Source organism: Gymnoscopelus braueri, assembly GCF_963280865.1.
Source record: "Gymnoscopelus braueri genome assembly, chromosome: 12".
Lineage (NCBI taxonomy): Eukaryota > Metazoa > Chordata > Actinopteri > Myctophiformes > Myctophidae > Gymnoscopelus > Gymnoscopelus braueri.
The window spans coordinates 39,124,531-39,142,787 of record NC_137614.1 but is presented as its reverse complement, the minus strand read 5'-3'; the positions used below and the strand labels follow the sequence as shown (position 1 = coordinate 39,142,787).

The 18,257-nt window shown below is 39.4% G+C and overlaps 2 long non-coding RNA genes across 2 annotated transcripts in view; one reads left to right on the top strand and one right to left on the bottom strand.

Annotated features, from left to right (window-relative positions):
• Positions 1–205, bottom strand: part of LOC308097101 — a 6,822-nt gene extending 6,617 nt beyond the window's left edge. Inside the window, exon 1 of the long non-coding RNA XR_013934185.1 lies at positions 63–205. This is a non-coding gene — a long non-coding RNA (uncharacterized lncRNA). The remainder of the gene's footprint in view (positions 1–62) is intronic.
• Positions 206–9,297: 9,092 nt separating this feature from the next.
• On the top strand, positions 9,298–13,856 carry LOC308097100. Its single transcript, XR_013934184.1, has 4 exons — positions 9,298–9,798; positions 10,591–10,710; positions 11,772–11,875; positions 12,363–13,856. It is a non-coding gene; the product is annotated as an uncharacterized lncRNA (long non-coding RNA).
• Positions 13,857–18,257: the final 4,401 nt, after the last annotated feature.

Below are 18,257 nucleotides of genomic sequence, written 5' to 3'. Positions count from 1 at the left end.
ACACACACACACACACACACACACACACACACACGGTTTAAGTTTGAACATCAACACATTACCTGCTGCCACGCGTTTTTTTTTTTTTTTGCCACTCGTGTGTAATCTCCGGTGGTGTCTTCGCGGCATAACTGTTAAATTGCAGCAAAACAGCAAATAAGAGAGGTATAGCGTGCTCACTGTGGTCTGTGCTGCTGCTGTCGGCTGCTACTCGCCGAGTTTGCTTACTTAGCTATAGCCGATGTTCTGTGTGTTCTGGGCGCCGTGCGAGCAGTGTTGCCATATTTTGTGAGAGAAATAAGCAACCAGGTCTATGAAAACAAGCCCAAAAGAACTAACTTACTAGGCCACATGATGAGCACTTTAAACCTATATATATGCATCGCATTTGAAAATAGCTTATCTGATATTTTCAAGAACTCTTGCAATAAAATGTGGAATATTTGGAATATGTTTTTGAAACATTCCAACAACACAAATGCTTCCTGGCCTGGCACAAACATTTTCATGAAAATATTTGAGAACCACTGGTTTAAATAATAATTAAAAGCAATTAGAAGCAAGCCTAGATAAGCAACTACACAAGAAACAAGACCCTAGAAAAACCACCAATATTTACAAGCACCTTTACAGAAAAAGGAGGCCAAAGTCGCTTATTGTGAGCCGACATGGCAACACTGCGTGAGAGTCTCAGAGAGAGGGTACAGCCCCACATCTCCGTCTAGCGTCCGTAAGGACGCCGGAAGTCCCATCCACTCCCATGTTAAGTTTAAAACCGACAAGACGGTCGCGATCCGGGTTCCGCTCAAGAAACGATCACCCGGAAGTGATAGGCACCAACCAATCGTCCTGTGTTCTCTCCACTGGGCGTGTTTGTCTCTTGTAGTTTCCTTACAGGGGAAATGCAAGGCAGACGTTCCAGCACAAACACAACAGTATAACACATGCACTCTATTTCAATAAATGTAAACGTCCTTATCTATTTTTGGTGAATGAGAATGGCCTGAATGCACAGTTTAGTTTATCCCTTCTAAATAGCTTATGTGAGCATAATAAAGAATAGCAGAATAATACATTAAATTACTATCCAAAATACATTATAATGAGCATTATGAGGACCAGTTATATGAAGATAAGATAATATAATATTATAATGAGCATAATAAAGAATAGCAGAATAATTACTATCCAAAATAAATGAGAAGTTTCTTTTTATTAATTCTACAGTTTCACACACAAACGTGGGCTGCAAAAACGAAACATCTGTGCTTTATTGTCATAAATTGCACTCTTCTACCATATGAATCTGTCATTCATAATTATTGATGTAATTCACATGTATGTCTGTATTTGTTTGTTTGTTGATGTGGGCAACGAGACCAAAGTTATTTTGGTCTCATTTTAGTTTGTTTAAATGTGTTTTCTTTATTGCTTGTCAGAATTAACTTACTTGTTAACTATGGTAGGCTATTCCCTTATGCTTAAAAAAAACCGTGTATCTTTTATTTGACCTTTTCTCCAATTGTAGCATAAAATAAGGTAAAATAGGTTGTTCAGCAGCACTTTGTAACTCATGTTTTGAAAAGTGCTATATAAATAAAGTTATTGTTTTATTATTATGTAGCCTACTTAAACCCTCTATTCTCAGTAAAAACGGACCTACTTTTCTTGGACGCTTTTATCTGTCAACACCAAATCTCTCTGTCAAAAATAGCAGATCTACAAGCTCACAACGCGTCGCGCGTTGTGAGCTTGTAGATTGGCTATTTTTGGCTTATGTTCCCCCCATGCTGGGGTTCATGTGGTTAATACTATTCATAATAATGTAATGGTGTTTTAATTTTGTCAAGGCACCTTGACATAAAATATTAATATTATCCAGTGATATAAAAACATTAGTGTCTAATGTTTTTATATCACTGGATAATATTAATATTTTATATTGCACGTGCATGATGTTTTCATGATGAGTAGTGTTATTCAGTTCTCACTTGTCTTGTACAAATAGCACTAGTCAAAGAACAACACTTCCTGAAAAACGTCGCTGCCCACCAGCTGCTCAAAGCTCCCGAAGATATCAAGTACGGCCGGATCTGGAACAAAGGGCTACCGTCCCGTAGCGTACCGTTGCACGCTAGTGTACCATCATGTGTGGATCCACCCAGAGAGGGAGAGAGACTTCTCTTTAAACATTACCACACCAGCAAATGTGTACCACCTCCATTTGGCCACAAGACGGCCTCATAGGACCACACAGATTTATCACCAATGAACCACCCTGTGATTAAAATCGGTTAAAGGTGGAGGACTTAATAGTTTTTCAACTTATCTTCATGTAAATTGGTCCTCAATAATGCTCATGATAATGTGATACCATTTTTGTCTTCTCGGTTTGTGTCTCAGAGGAGGGCTGTGGATAGGATAAGGATAATACTTTTAACAGGTCGTTCATGAAAGTCCTTGCGGTCTTGTTTCCAATGAGAACCTGTGAGCAATTGGGGTTAAGAGTCTTGCTCAGGGACAAATTTCATATCATCGGCACATATGCTGGGATAGCCTGGAATCGAACCTGGGGCAACCAGGGCCTCTGGTTCCCTAGGCGGGCTCACTAACCACTCAGCTATGGCCGCCCCAACAGTTCAGTGGACAGTTCAGAAACTCGCCTACCAGTGGCATCATTATTTTTCACTCTTCATACCAGTAACCTGTAAGCTGACTCACTGTATGACGTTCTGTATAGTAGTGTGTATATCTGTCTGTCTCTTATATGTCATCATGATTTGTGTGCATGGGGATCTCATCTTAAACAAGCTCAGTGCTTAATGAGTCTTCCAGTTTAGTAGACCGACCTTGTATTGTGAATTTGTACTTCCATGTACTGTTGTTCTCATGTCTTACTAAATAAAGTACATCAATCAATCAATCAATCGATGGGGAATCCAAGCTAAACTGTATAGCTTTCTATTCCTAGAAAGTGAGCATGCTGAAATAGAAGCCATTGTTCTCGCGTTAATACTGAGACTCTGACCAAGTATATATTATCATGAGCATTAGTGAGGAGCAATTATGAAGATTAAAAATGAAGAGTCATCCTTTAAGTGTAACTCTTTTGTTGGGCAAGTTAGGTGTAGTTTTTGTGAGGTTAAGGTTAGGTTTATTGAGGCATTGCTTTTTTGAAGTTAAGGTTTGGGTTATGGTTAGGTTTAGGCATAGTTTCTGTGAGGTTAAGGTTAGGGTTATTGATGAAGCACAAGGAAGACAAGTCACTTGTGCCATAACAGGGCTGCACAAGGGTAAAAAAGAGGAGGCGTTCATATCGGGTCATTCCCGACTTTGATTCTACAGATAGAAAGCCCATTCATTTGTGTACAGACATTTCAGAAAATCTTTATGCTAAGAGTTTTGGTTACGCTTTAGCGTTGTGGGTAATAAAGTATTTCTCTGTCAGATCGCAGGTTAACATGTTTTTCTTAAAACTAGAGTGATTGATTGCATGCAGACAGACGTGTAGCTTCTACAGGAGCATATAGCACATATGGCTTTCTTTAAACAACAGCATCTCTTGCCGACTTCCTGGCGGTCGAACTTCTGTACACAGTTTGTATGTCATTCAGGCTGACTAACATGTGATTGACTATCATTCATCATAGGGATGTGGTTAAAACCAGGTCAAAATGCACCTGATTGCACATGCACATGATATCACATGTCATAGCAATGTTCTGTTCCTTATTGTACGTGCAGTGTTTGTCTTGGGATAGAAGCTTTACAGAACTTGCATGTGAACCTATCTCATTCCTGTCTTTTACTGTGTGCAAGCTACAGTGAACTTTACCAGGTTGACAAGATGGCGGTCCCAACCATTGCTGGGTAAGTCTGAGACAAAACCTCACAAACAAAATTATGACAAAGACAAAATTATGTTCAAACTATCAAGGATCAAGTTCAAGTTTGAGGTTAACTTTAATGTCATACAAATGATATACACAGCAGAACAAAGTTATGTTACATCCATGCAGCTCCTGAATAGTATTGAGAATAATATAAAAATACCAATATGAATAATATAAATATAATCTAAACAAAACTTAGAACAATGCATAGTGAATAATATTGCACATCTAAATACAATTAAATGTTTTATTATTATCAATATTAAAATGTGCACATCACTGCCATGTTAAGTGATCAGATGAGAGGGCTGTGAACACTTTTGAGATGTTCAAGTGGGCCCTGATGCGGGCTGGGAACCACTGGTCTATAACATTGTAACTTTATGTTTATCCATTTCGATGTGTTCCGTCTAGTAGTGTCTACTCTGGTTTCACTGGGATAATGTATGTTTGCTACTCCCACACCACCCCAAAACATTCATTCACCTCATCGCATGGCCCAGACCAGGGAGAAAGATGGAGATAGACAATGAATGTGTATCAGAGAGAGGGAGGAAGACATTAGAGACGATGTACAACTGCTAATCACATGCCGTGCTACTCTTTCAGGCCTCTAGATGGAAATTTAACAGCATACATTTGCGCTCTACTGAGCACACCTTTCTACTTGGGGCGGCAGTGGCTCAGGGGTAGAGTGGCCGGGTAGAGTGAACTGGAAACCGTAAAGTTCGCAGTTTGATCCCGGGCTTGGGGGCTCCCCCAGAGTTAGTGTCGAAGTGTCCCTTGAGTAAGACGCTGAACCCCTAATTGCTCCCGATGAGCAGGTTGGTGCCTTGCATGGTTTCCTCTGCCATCGGTGTATGAATGTGTGTGTGAAGGGGTGAATGTAATGCACAATCTATGTAAAGCGATTTGGATAAAAGCACTATATAAATGCAGCATTTACCATTTACTTGTCTCTTGCACTTCTTGATTGCTTGTAAAGTTGGAAATGAGCTTACTCTACTGGTGAACTTATTGTAAATGAAAGAGGCATCTTCTAAATGCCAAACAGTGTTACAGATACCTGCCATACCAGTATTGATATGGCATCTTTGGTTATACATTTGGTTATAAAACGAAAAAGCCTTTCAAGAGTTAAGAAGTTAAAGACAGTGTCTGGATTTTGACGTATAGTTGACGATTAATGGAAATGGTGCATAAAAGAGTTTTGGGTAACACTTGCTATGCATCCATATGTCTATAATGCATTATAAACATACTTATATGCATTATAATCTGCTTATAACACAGTATAAATATAGTTGTAAGAACTCATAAATACTTGTAATACTTTATGACAATAATCATAAAACATTGTAAAGCATTTTAAAATTACTTATACAGTATTATAATACTTCATAATTACTGGACAGTTACAGACATTGTTTTTTGGCAAGGATCATAGGGTATTAAAATACATCATACAACAGGACAACAGTCATACAGACACAAAAGCATAAAAACATAAATGGAACCATGAGGTCAGTGCCAAAACAAACCTCTTGAAAATTATGCTCAGATTCCATGGAAAGAAACTGCATGAATTTTTGAATTAAACATGTTTAGACACACTGACAATAGATAGACGACAAGAAACAATATTGATATAATAACCTTGATTTGGATGTGACTGACATACTGTATGTTCATCTCACAGCACTGACTGTGTCTGTGTCCTGTTCTTCCTGCTGTTGAACTCAGGTAAGAATATCACAACACTTGATTAGGAATTACTCAATTAATATTAACCACCTCTCGCACTGTACTTGATGTGCTCTTTTTTTGATCTGTACCAAATCTCTTCTCTGAAAATAGGCAATATACAAGCTAACAAGCTTCCTCCTGTGCTTGTAGATCTGTTATTTTTGGCAAATGTTCCCCCCAGAATAGGAATGCTGGGATTGAAGTGGTTGACAACAAAACAGTCTCCAGTACATATTCCAGTACAGTACTGTATAGTCTGCTATACAGTCATTATTTCTGTTGTAAACGTGTGTGTGTGTGTGTGTGTGTGTGTGTGTGTGTGTGTGTGTGTGTGTGTGTGTGTGTGTGTGTGTGTGTGTGTGTGTGTGTGTGTGTGTGTGTGTGTGTGTGTGTGTGTGTGCGTGTGTGTGCGTGTGTGTGTGTGCGTGTTGTTCTTGGTGTGCACGTATGTGTGTGTTGTTCTTGGTGCGTGCGTGTGTGTGTAGTCCACTGTGAAAGGAAGATAGTGCATGCAGGTGAAGACATTCTGCTGCCCTGTGCCTGTTCCTACAAGCCTTCATCACACCTCAACGTGTTCTGGCGCTACAACGAAACCCATAACCTCTATGACATCATCAAAGGGAACCCTGATCTGTCTCTTCAGGACCCGCGCTTCAGTAACCGAACCTGTACATTTCCTCGGTTCTACGCAGAGGGGAACTTCTCTGTGGTTCTGACGAACGTCAGTCTGAATGACACCGGGCTCTACGACTGTGATGTACCCACGGCTGAAGTCCAGCTAAAACTAAACCTCATTGTCACAGGTGTGTGTGTGTGTGTGTGTGTGTGTGTGTGTGTGTGTGTGTGTGTGTGTGTGTGTGTGTGTGTGTGTGTGTGTGTGTGTGTGTGTGTGTGTGTGTGTGTGTGTGTGTGTGTGTGTGTGTTTACATGCAGACAAACACAGATCAACAAAATACATATAAGAATTACATTTAAAAAAATCTAATTAGCAACACATATTCATAGAACAAATGTTTAAATTCATTCTAACAAAATACTAAAACTGCATTTTTAAGTATGTTTGTTTAAATTGAGAACCAGATCGATATCCTCTGTTTAAACGGAAGTGTTTCTGTATCAAACTGCTTTTTGAGTCATTTACTGCCTGGACACTTATTTTTCCAGAAAAACCCACAGTTAAACCGACAGAGGAACCAACAGTGAAACCAGCAGTGGTATCCACAGAGAAACCCACACCAGAAGTAGAGACGACAACCCCTGGAGGCAGTGCGTCTATAGAATACAACTCCCTCCTCTACCTACTTTCCCTTCCCGTCGCTCTGTGGAACTAAACACTTCCTGAACCATATGCATTCTGGGAAGAAGAGAGCTTTGCTGTCTGCTAAAATATGCCTACATTTTTGTGTTTATGTTGCAGATTCCACTTGCCATGACTTTTACACCTCATTGCTGTAGACTTTGGGATTAAGGAAAAGAGATTTACTCCCCATGTTGCATGTTTTGTTTGAAAACCTGGTAATTTATGATCTAACATTACAGAAGTCAATTGAAGTGTGTGTGTACACACACACACACACACACTGTGTATACTGTGGAATTTTGCAATGATTAGCATATCAGCATCACTTGATAAAACAGCTGTGTGTGTGTGTGTGTGTGTGTGTGCATGCGCATGTTCATGTTTTTTAACGATGGAATTGTGCAATGATCAGTATTTCAACATCACTTGATAAAATAGCTGTTCCACTGTATCCTAGGATACAGGCTAATATTTCTTATTTTATAGTGCTTCATGACTAAAGAGCTGCAAAGGTCCTGACTGCATTTTATTTGTGATTGGCAGTTACATTGTACAGACAGTATATTTCATCCAAAGTTAATGTTATTTTGCATCCGAAGGATCAGACCTATATCTTCCTCAAGGAGTCTGTCTGCTTGCGTATTGTAACTCCCTCCTTGCTGGTCTCCCTGCAGGCTCACTCCAACATGCATGTCTACCACAGTCAGGAATGCAAACTCGCAACCCATTTTCTGCCACAAGTCTGAAAACTCACCTCTTCAGACTCCACATCAACCCCTATAGTGGATGGGCCGCTGCAGACCAGAACTGTCACTAATTGGTACCAAATTCTAGTTTGGTATTTTAAAAAGGTCTACATCTATACTTAATCAAGATAACCCTTCCCAAGTGGTAGCTTAGTCACTGTTCCACTGCAGTAGCCATTGATTTGAACAAATCATGTCATACAATGGAACTCATTTAACATTTTAACGTCATCATCATCATCACCATCAGAAACATCATAACTATATTGTATTAGTCAGTGTAAAAATACGTTTTCAGCAAAATGTTCCACAGACTGTGTTAACAAAAACAATACATAACAAGATACTACTGGGTATACAATATAATACAGGTTAAGATAAGACAAGTAAAGGTAAAACATTTAACAGCAATGGAATGTACAGAAATGATGGGAGTATGATTTAGCTACCGGGATATACAGAATATATAGTATAGTATATAGTGCAAGTACATATGGAGGTTTTTTTGTCCCAAAAAGAAAGAGATTAAACACAGAATGTTCAGTTTTGAGCAAGAAGGGGTGTTTACAGATTGAAAGTGTTTGACATGGCTGTTTTTTTTTTTTTTTTTTTTTGTCATTGCTCAGGGAACTGATAGCCTCAGGGGAAAAAAACAACAACCTTGTGATGTGTCTTTCTGTGGACACAGATTCCTTGTGACAAACGCCTGCCTGTCCGCAGACTGCTTCTGTAAGCTGTACATACTTCTCTCTTTTTATGCTTTTGTCACCAGTTTCCCATCATAGATTGTGAAACTGCAAGTAGTGTCTAAATATGAGATAGTTTCATAAATAATTTCATATCTTGTGCAGTACTATATATTATAAAGCAAACAGTAGGACTGATTGTATTGACTATCGTGCTGGAGTCCTTTTTGAGAGATTGCCGTATGGGCAATGTGGGTATGTGCATGGCCGCATCCAGAGTCTGTGGACCCCTGGGCCTGAGACCACCTCTGGGCCCCCCCAAACACATTCCGCTGATCACACTGATCATTTTAAATTAGATTAGAATGCTTTAAATGTTGAGCTCTGGAACAATGCCCAACAGTCTGCCAAATTTGGTCCTGGGCCTGGGCTTGACACGCCCGTTTGAGGATCCAGCTCTGGGTATGTGGCCAGGGCCACACACAAAGTAAAGTATGTGATTGTGCATGTGAAATGTGATTTTGAAATGTAATTAAATTATTTGAATGTCTTGTAAATTATTTCTGTGTGTGTATACAAAATGCTTGACGGTGATCAATACAGCGGTTTGCAAGATTATCTTCGGAGACAGACAGACAGACAGATAGACAGACAGACAGACAGACAGACAGACAGACAGACAGACAGACAGACAGACAGACAGACAGACAGACAGACAGACAGACAGACAGACAGACAGACAGACAGACAGACAGACAGACAGACAGACAGACAGAGACAGACAGAGAGGGGCAAAAACATAATATTCAAATCTCTGAATAAGAAGCTGCTTTCACTTCACTTTCAAAGAGAGTTAGTGGGCTGTTTGTGATTGCATCACATTTAACAGGAACAGATAGACAGACCATAGCTGAGAGGGAGGCAGTGTAGGAGAGAGACAGAAGAACATATTAGAGGCAGACAGTTTAGGAGAGACAGACAGCAGGAAAGCTGTGCTCTGGATGGACATCACACCACCCCCTGCTGAGATCTGGTTTCTATGCTGAATAACATGGAGAAACATATACAGTATATTCTCTTGTTTTTCTTTGGTGTTTTTATGACCTCTGTCCACACTCAGGGGTTGACCAATGTCCCTGTGAAACTAGGACAAAACACCACTTTGAACTGTTCTCTGGATCAATCAGATGTCGTGTGGCACACACAGCTACTGGGAGAGTCCTCTGTTCCAATCCTGAAATCATTCAATAAAAATGTAGAGGACCCTGTTTATTTCAACCCGATTTTCAAAGACAGGTACTCTCTGAAGCTGGGAAACCGTTTGTTCATTTATAACGTGACTGTGGAAGAGATGAGGTTATACTACTGCACTGCCAGCCGAAATGACACCACTACCTTTTTGAATGAAACCTTCCATCTTGTCTCTGGTAAGCATGCCAAGCTTCCTGACTGAAGCTTCCTGAGTGAATTATCCTCTGATAGGATTTGTATTGTACTGTGATACAGTACCATGTGCAAAACAAAACTTTTGACTTAAAACATTGTATTATCTCTAAAAGGTCTGAAAAACTATGTATTGTATGTCTGATATTGATATCTGCCTAACCTTTCTATTTTAGTGTCATCTTTGCCCTAACTCAGGTCATATCAAATCAAATTTCCTTCCCAATCCCTGAACTCAATACAGGATTTGTCTTCTCTGTATGTCTTATTAAATATAATATATATATGTTCATCATCATCATAACCTTTATTTCAACTCGGAATACAGTTGAGGGGCAGGCCCTCATTTTCAATGTAGCCGAGATGTTACCTTGACGCCGAACACATACCTATGTTGACTAGGGTGGAGGTGAGAACCACTTAGGCTAGAGAAACCTACTGTAACCTTGTTCTGTTCTCTCGAATAGAATGGTCAATTATTATTCAACCATGGCTGTCTGTGTGTCTTATTTGCTTCGCGAAATTACTTTGCTTTCATGGGAATAAGATCTTTATTTAAAATAAGGAACTTCAAAAACCTACCTTATCAATCTCTTTTAAAACACATCTCAATTCAGTAGACTTCACCCCTGATTAATATAGTGTGAAGAATCGACACATCATTGACAATGATCATCATTGATTGCAAAGCTTCTGAAATGTGCTCCACAAAATAAACGCTTGTCATTTGTCAGTAACACATTTCTAAAACGGTAAATTTCTCATTCTTTTGTTAGGAGGAAATAACCTTTCAGCTGACAAGGTGAAATCTCAGGTGGAATTCACTCTGTGGTCAAACGGTCCGCTCACATTCACGTCTCTGGCTATCAACTGCATTCTAATCACTGTAATAGCAGGTGGGTGGAACTTTTGAACACTTGTGTCATGAGTAGGGTTTATATTTCCTCAGTGGTGGAAAGTAACTAAGTACATTTACTCAAGTACTACATACTGTAAGTCAAATTTTGAGGTACGTTTACTTTACTTGAGTGTACAATTTTTCAATAATCTATACTTCTACTCTACTAGGGTTATGGTTGCAGATTATTACTATTACAAGAAAACATACATTAACCACTTAAGCCCTGTTTTATACTTTGGTTATTAAAAAATAGCCGCTCTACAAGCTCACGTGTCACAATGTGATTTATATTGGCTATATTTGAACATTTGACACATTTTGTAATATTTTGAGAAAAAAACAAAAACTTGTGAAATGGGACATTCTGCATGACGAGTACTTTGATTACATTTTTACTTTACTCAAGTACTTTTTTAAATACAGGACTTTTACTTGAGTATTTCTACATTTCGCTATTGCTACATTTACTTAAGTAAAAAAGACAAGTACCTCTTCCACCACTGCAATTCATTCCAACAATAATCAAACCTGTTAAATGTGCCTCAAGCCTGATTCATACTTAGTTGCGTGCCAGTGTCGTGAGACAAAAGTAGCCGATCTATCAGCTAACAATGCGGAGCATTTAATAAGCCACAGCAACAGTCATTGCTTCGGCCCCGACGGAGGCCTGAGGGGTCTAAACACGTCTGTTTCAATGACTGCTGCTTCAGCATAAATTCTGAAACCTATTCTGAGAGTGCAGATTATTATTTTGACATGTCATTCATTCATGCAGTGACGTCAAACAGTTCATGATTTCAGAAATACACAGAGGATTTAGTGCCATCAGGCACAGGATTTAATGTTATGCATGTAGCCTATATGGTATATAATTTAATGTTAACTTCAAGTATATTATTAATGTTAAGAGATGTATCAGTATGATAGACAATGAACCTTGAAAATGGTGCTTAGAATTGAATTTGTGGCCAAAACATTACGTATTGAACACAGTAAATGTGGGGGAGCAGAAATGCTAATTGTAATAATTAATAGCTGCCTGCTGTGTGTTTGAAGGTGTTTATTTATCAGCTCGATGTCACAACAACAGACCCATTCACCCTGACAGTGACCCTTCATCTGGCACCACTGAGTCACCTGGAAACCCCATGCCCGCTGTGGTCAGTGGAATTTTTGATGTCTTCCATACATATATGTTATTAATACTAATAGGAGCTCTGCGATTTCTGTGTGGAGCCATTCACGTCTGAATATAACTAATACCACCATTACTACTACTACTAATACTACTACTACTAGAAACGCATGCTCAGTGGAGTAGGGCTGCAACTATCGTTTATGTTCTTAGCGATTACTGAATGAATTGACAGATCAAGTAGTAATGATAGTAGTAGTTTGCAAGATTAGCTGCAGATGGGCACGCACACACGCACGCGCGCACACACACACACACACACACACACACACACACACACACACACACACACACACACACACACACACACACACACACACACGCACACACAGCCTGCAACCTCATGCATCAACTACTACGACTACTTCTACTACTGCTTCTACTACCACAACTGCTTCTAATTGCTACAAATGTTGCTGCTACTGCAATATCTTTCTGACTTTGTGTTTCAGTATGAGGAAATCCAGCTGAGCAGTTCAGAGTACCGGTCCTCACATCACATTGATACAGTTACAGTCTCTGAGTCCCAGCTCCCATGTGGTTCTGATTCAGAATGTATTTACTCCAAAGCCCAGATCCCCCTCCCTACATCTACACTACAGTGATGCTACCTAAAGTACACCATTGGTGTCTGATCATTGACCGTAGCAGTGTTTCCACAGTTTAAATTAAATTGGCCTGTTGAGTGCCTCTGTTTGATGTACAGGAATTTACCCCAATCTAGGCTACATTGTTATGCTGTAGCGTGTAGCCTAAATGAACTGGTGATTGAAAAGAAGAAAAAGTAACATGATTTTACTACAGAGGGAATTGTGTGCCTTACATGTTGTTAATACCCTTTCTTTTTTGTGTACACGTAGCATATATGTATGTGTATTACATGCTTACAGAACTATTTGACTACATTACACAAGTATTGACTTTCTCATACTATGGGCCATGCAGGACACCAAGTAAGGTTTACGGACAGTGAAGGTGGTGGGGTCACACATTGACAACTGAAAAAAGAAAAAATATATATCCCTGCCATTAAGTCTGTTTTGTTTTTAAAAACCATAGCCTGTTGAATGCATTTATTTTTCTATTTTCTTTTGTTATGATCTGGCAACAAATATAGGCTTTATATGCTTACATTTACAACTTTTTTTGTAGTGTAACATTTAAACTGCGTTGATACACAATATCAGCAGGAATCACAGTGTTGTAAATATATTTTCATTATAAATATTCCTCATCAAGGCTACCAATGTATGCTTTATGTTTAAATATGCTTCATTTCAAAATTGCACTATAAATCAAGTGTGAGGTCGCCACACTTGATTTATATATTAAAAAAGGTTTGAGAACCCCTGGGCTAGTAGATAGCGTAGCCTCTTGGAAAACATTCGACTTTCGGGGATGGCTACTGCTCGACTGCCCTCATTTTCCTTCTCTTAAAGGAGAATTCCGGACAAATTAAGTGTTATCTTTCATGTCTCGTTACTCACCTAGCGACGTAAAAAGTGGCGTTCTTTTTTTCCATATATTCCCCTGTCGTCATTTTTTAAACACCCTCCGTTGTTATAATGGGAGCGCGAGGGTTAGTGAAGTTCGTCTATTATAACCGACGCAATGTTATTTTTTTCTCTACTACGATTCATTGTAGAGTCTCATGATAGTCAAACATGCGCTGAAAATTCCTGCGAGCCTGCCGTTAATGGCGAACGATTTAACACTGGTTGCTTGTTTCCAGAATCTGGCAACACGAGTTGCCAGGTTCTGGAAAGAAACAAGCATACCTATATCTACTGGTACCTTTAAAAAGAAATGATTAATCATAATAATCAACATTAGGACTAATTACACTGCATTGGGGAGTACCACCATATACTTATTTGACATGTCTGACCCAAGGACAATACATCCAGTTAAAAACCCTGCCACCAACACACATCTTGTGCAGCTAAATTAACAGCCCTTCCTTCTACATCATGTCATGCTTTTTCAGTGTAAACAATAAAAAATTACTGACTCTTTATTTGCCTGGGCCTGTCTTATTTCAGTCTCTAGCCTTAGCACCGAATCCATGATGTTTTTTCCTTTTCTAAAACCACTCTGACAACTTGCCAACATGCCTCTCTTCTCAAGTTCATATTATAGCCTTTCTCTTACCATCCTTTCCATTATCTTGCATATATTTGATGTTAATGCTATTGGCCTAATAGCTAGAGGGTTTAGATAGGAATCACCTGCTGACTCTTTCCATGCATTTGGTGATCTTTCCTCCTCCCACACATAGGTGAAATAACTTCCCCTAGATGCTTTAAAGGTAGGGTAAGTGAGTCTATGTTCTGACAGTACTCGTTACTATAGAGTGTCCTGTCCATATAAGAAGTCTCCCATGTCTCTCCAGCTCTTTATTAAACAGAAAATGCATTTTCAGTGCTCTCTCCTGATTGGCTCAAATGTTGTCACCTACCTGAAAATGTACTATATTGTGTTTACTAAAGAACTGGAGAGACCCCTGTGACCAAACAAACGCTCTGTAGCAATGATTACTATCAGAATATAGTACTTTAACCTTTTTAACAAAAAAACCAAAAAAAACCAAAAAAAAATATCACTTACCCTACCTTTAACATTACATATCTGATCTTCTCCTGGAGAGGAAAGTTTTGCTCTATTTATTGCTCTCATCATCTCTGTAAATCTTTATATCACCTGTTTCTTCCCTCCTGCCTGGAAAACTGATTCATTGTACTTAACCTTGCCACCCTTCTTCTGGCAAATGTTCTGAACTATGTATCTTCGCAAATGACTATGCCATGACCTCTGCCGTATCCCTATTTGAGACTGCTGTTTCCTCCTCCAATGTCAAAACCGGATACATTCCCATTCCATGACATTTTGCACAAGTCAGGTCAGGCTGTAAAGACGGAATCTTAGCAGTGATTTGAGGCTGCCACCTAATGGTGAAGCTCTGTACAGCTTCATCGATTCTTGATCTGCTTTCAAACACTGAGTGCATTATGTTGGTAGTCATGACACCTGCATGCTGCAATGTCTGCATGCAGTAGGTCTGTCACCTTTTCCTAAAATCAAGTTTCAATGAATACAACGTAAAAGAGATTTTTTTCTAAGTAAATTGAACTTTTATTTAATCAGAATCTATTGTAAACACCCCCCAAAAGCCCCATGCCTTTTCATAATCTCAAGCAAATCCCCAAACAATTATTGTCAACGGGTTGGATAGTTGTAATTGCATATTACCTCTGGAGAGCAGCACCCGAGAGAGGAAGATAAAGATGGATCGAGTGTGCCTGTGCGTGTGCAAGTGGGCGTGTGTGTGCGTGTGTGTGTGTGTGAGAGAGAGAGATTCTGAACACACTTATTTTAACAGTATATGGAACGCACTCATTTCTGGCCAACAGCATGGCAGATGTCCTTTCATGCATAAAGGCGGCTATATTCCTGTAAAGAGTTTGGATCAGTTTGGATGAAACTGCAGTTCCCTCCTAATGGTGCTCAGTAGTCAAGCCTCTGGTAGATCCGGAGAAATGCTGAGATGACTAATCTGACTAGTGTACAGTTCCAACCTACTGTGCTATGGCAAGGTGGCATGTCCCCCTACACTACTCCTCACTTGCTAGTATAAAGGCCTTTTTTCTGTTTGTTTGTTTGTTTGTTTGTTTGCTTGCTTGTTTGTTTTTCATTCATTCATTTCCGCCCCCTTTTTTTCCTTCAACATACTCATTGTGAGGCCAAAAGTGTAAAGGCAACTCCGCACCAAACAGACTCGTCCAGACTATTGCAGACTACTCCAGACTGCAACAGATTGGTATTCGGTTGGCAAAAGTTGCCATTTAAGTCTGTCAGCCGACTGGCCATTCATGTGCTAATTAGACTTTTAGCGTGCCAGCGTTGCCAGGTCTGCTTATTATAAGCGACTTTGGGCTTGTTTCCCTGCAAAGCCACTTAGGGATGTTCCCAGCGTTTTTTCTTCACTGACGTGCAGTGGTGTAAAGTAACTAGTACATTTACTCAAGTACTGTACTTAAGTACAATTTTGAGGTACTTTTACTTTACTGGAGTATTTCCAATTGTCTATACTTGTACTCCACAACAATTATTTGAAATGTTTAGTTACTAGTTACTTTGCAGATATAAATCATTATGAAACATACATTAACCACTTTAGCCCTATTTTATACTTTTAAGCTATTTGAAAATAGCAGATCTACAAGCTCACAACGTGTTGCGATGCACGCGTTCTGAGCTTGTAGATCTGCTATTTTCAAACATTTTTGTACTTTTACTTTTGGTACTTTAAGTACATTTTTATACCAATACTTTAGTACTTTTACTCAAGTAAATGTTGAATTCCAGACTTTTACTTGTAACAGACTCAGAGTACATCTATTGCATTCAAGCCTGGAATTTCGTCATTTTAGGGGCAAGGCCACTTGGCCTTTGGTGTTGTAATTTTTTGGAGGGCACAAAGGCCCTGCCCGGCCTTCCTGCCAGGGCAGGAAGGCCATCCAAAAAAATAATAAAGATTTTTAAGTCCAAAAAAGATTTTTAAGTCCACGGAAATAATGCATTTAACTTGAAGGTTAAGGATGATTGTATTTTAATATATTATAAGAATAGTATAACTATCTGTGAAATATTACCCATTTATTTCACAAAATAATGTGTTGGCAAATGACCAATATTTAGTTATATAGGTCTCAATATGTCACATTCAGCCCTGGACTTCACTGACTGAAGTAGCGGTCACATTAATCACATTAGATTCACAGAATGTATTTTACCCACAAGTTATTTTCATTCAAATGAAATGTGAATGAACTTGCACTAATAATGACTTTAGTTGATTTTTCACTCTTTAAAATATAGTATTTCTTAATTATTAATAATTACAGCTTGTAGATTGGCTATTTTCACGATTTTAAATTGTTTTTAAATAATAATAAAAAAGGAACATACAAGATTTCCACCCGACAGCCATAATATATAGCCAATATATGGTTCTGTATCAGTATATGAGTCCGTTTTTGAAGATTTCATTCTAATTGGCTACTAGCCTGAATATGAATTTCATGAGCCTGGGTAGGTCACCCTGGCTTGGCGGAGATATGCCCTGTAGCACACTCCGCACAGCAGCAGCAGCAGCAGCAGCAGCAGGTGAAAGCAATTAATTGCTCGTTCTCTCTCCCTCTTTCCGTCTCCTCAATCTCTCGCTCGCTCTTTCTCTCTCAATCTTTCACTCTCCCTTTTTTCTCTCCCTCTGTCTCTCCCTCTTTCTTTCTTTCCTTCTCTCTCTGCCGCTTTTTACCTCCCTCTTTCTCCCTCCCTCCGTTTCTCTCTCCGTCTCCCACTTTCTCTCTGTCTTCCTCCCCTCTCTCTTTCTCTCCCCTCCTCTCTCTCTTTCCCTCTCTCTCTCTCTTTCCCTCTCTCTCTCTCTCTTTCTCCCCCCTCTGTCTCTCCCCCTCTACCACTCTTCCTCTGTCACTATCTCCCTGCTTTACGAGCCTATTCATGCAATGCTTGAACTCCCACTCAGAAGGACATGTTTACATACTTGCGCATTACATATTTATACATAAACACGGATGCATGTGACTCCGTCACTGGACAAATTTACACACCTGCTCCCAATCACCACAGCGCAAAAGTAGGGCAAATCAATCAATCTCTCTCTCTCTGGGAGCAACAACAAGAAACAGTGAATGTAGGTTTTCATAGACATGGTCGCTTGTTTCTCTCACATAATCTGGCAACACCGACAGCCCTCTGTTGTCACTGCCACTGCGCTACCAGTCGGCTAAAAAGCTGAACATGTTCGGTCGGCTCTGGGTCGGCCGAAAAGGTCCCGACGGACCCCCCGACGGACCCCTAACCGACTGGCCGACGCTTCCCGAAGCCAATTCGGCCCAAAATCGGGCCGACTCAGATTGGTCTGGAGAGGGCTTTACATTAACAAACTGAACCTGTGTGTTGCTCTTTAAAGTTCTGTTCTTTGCAGCCTAGTCTGGTATTGATAAACAGAGCCTATAGTACTACCACTATAATGACGACTACTACTACTATTACTAGGCCTACTACTACCACTACTACTATGACTACTACTACTACTACTGCTGCAACATAATAATGATAATAATAATAATAATAATAATAATAATAATGATAATAATAATAATATGTAAAGAGCACTTCTTACACCAGAGTAAAAAGCTGTTACAAAATTAAAACAATAAGGACAAATCAAAGATTAGAAAAATATTCAATTTTATTTGTTAATAAAACAGTTTTCTGGATTGCTTGAGCACATTAGTCCAAACAGAAGTGTCTTTACAACAGGG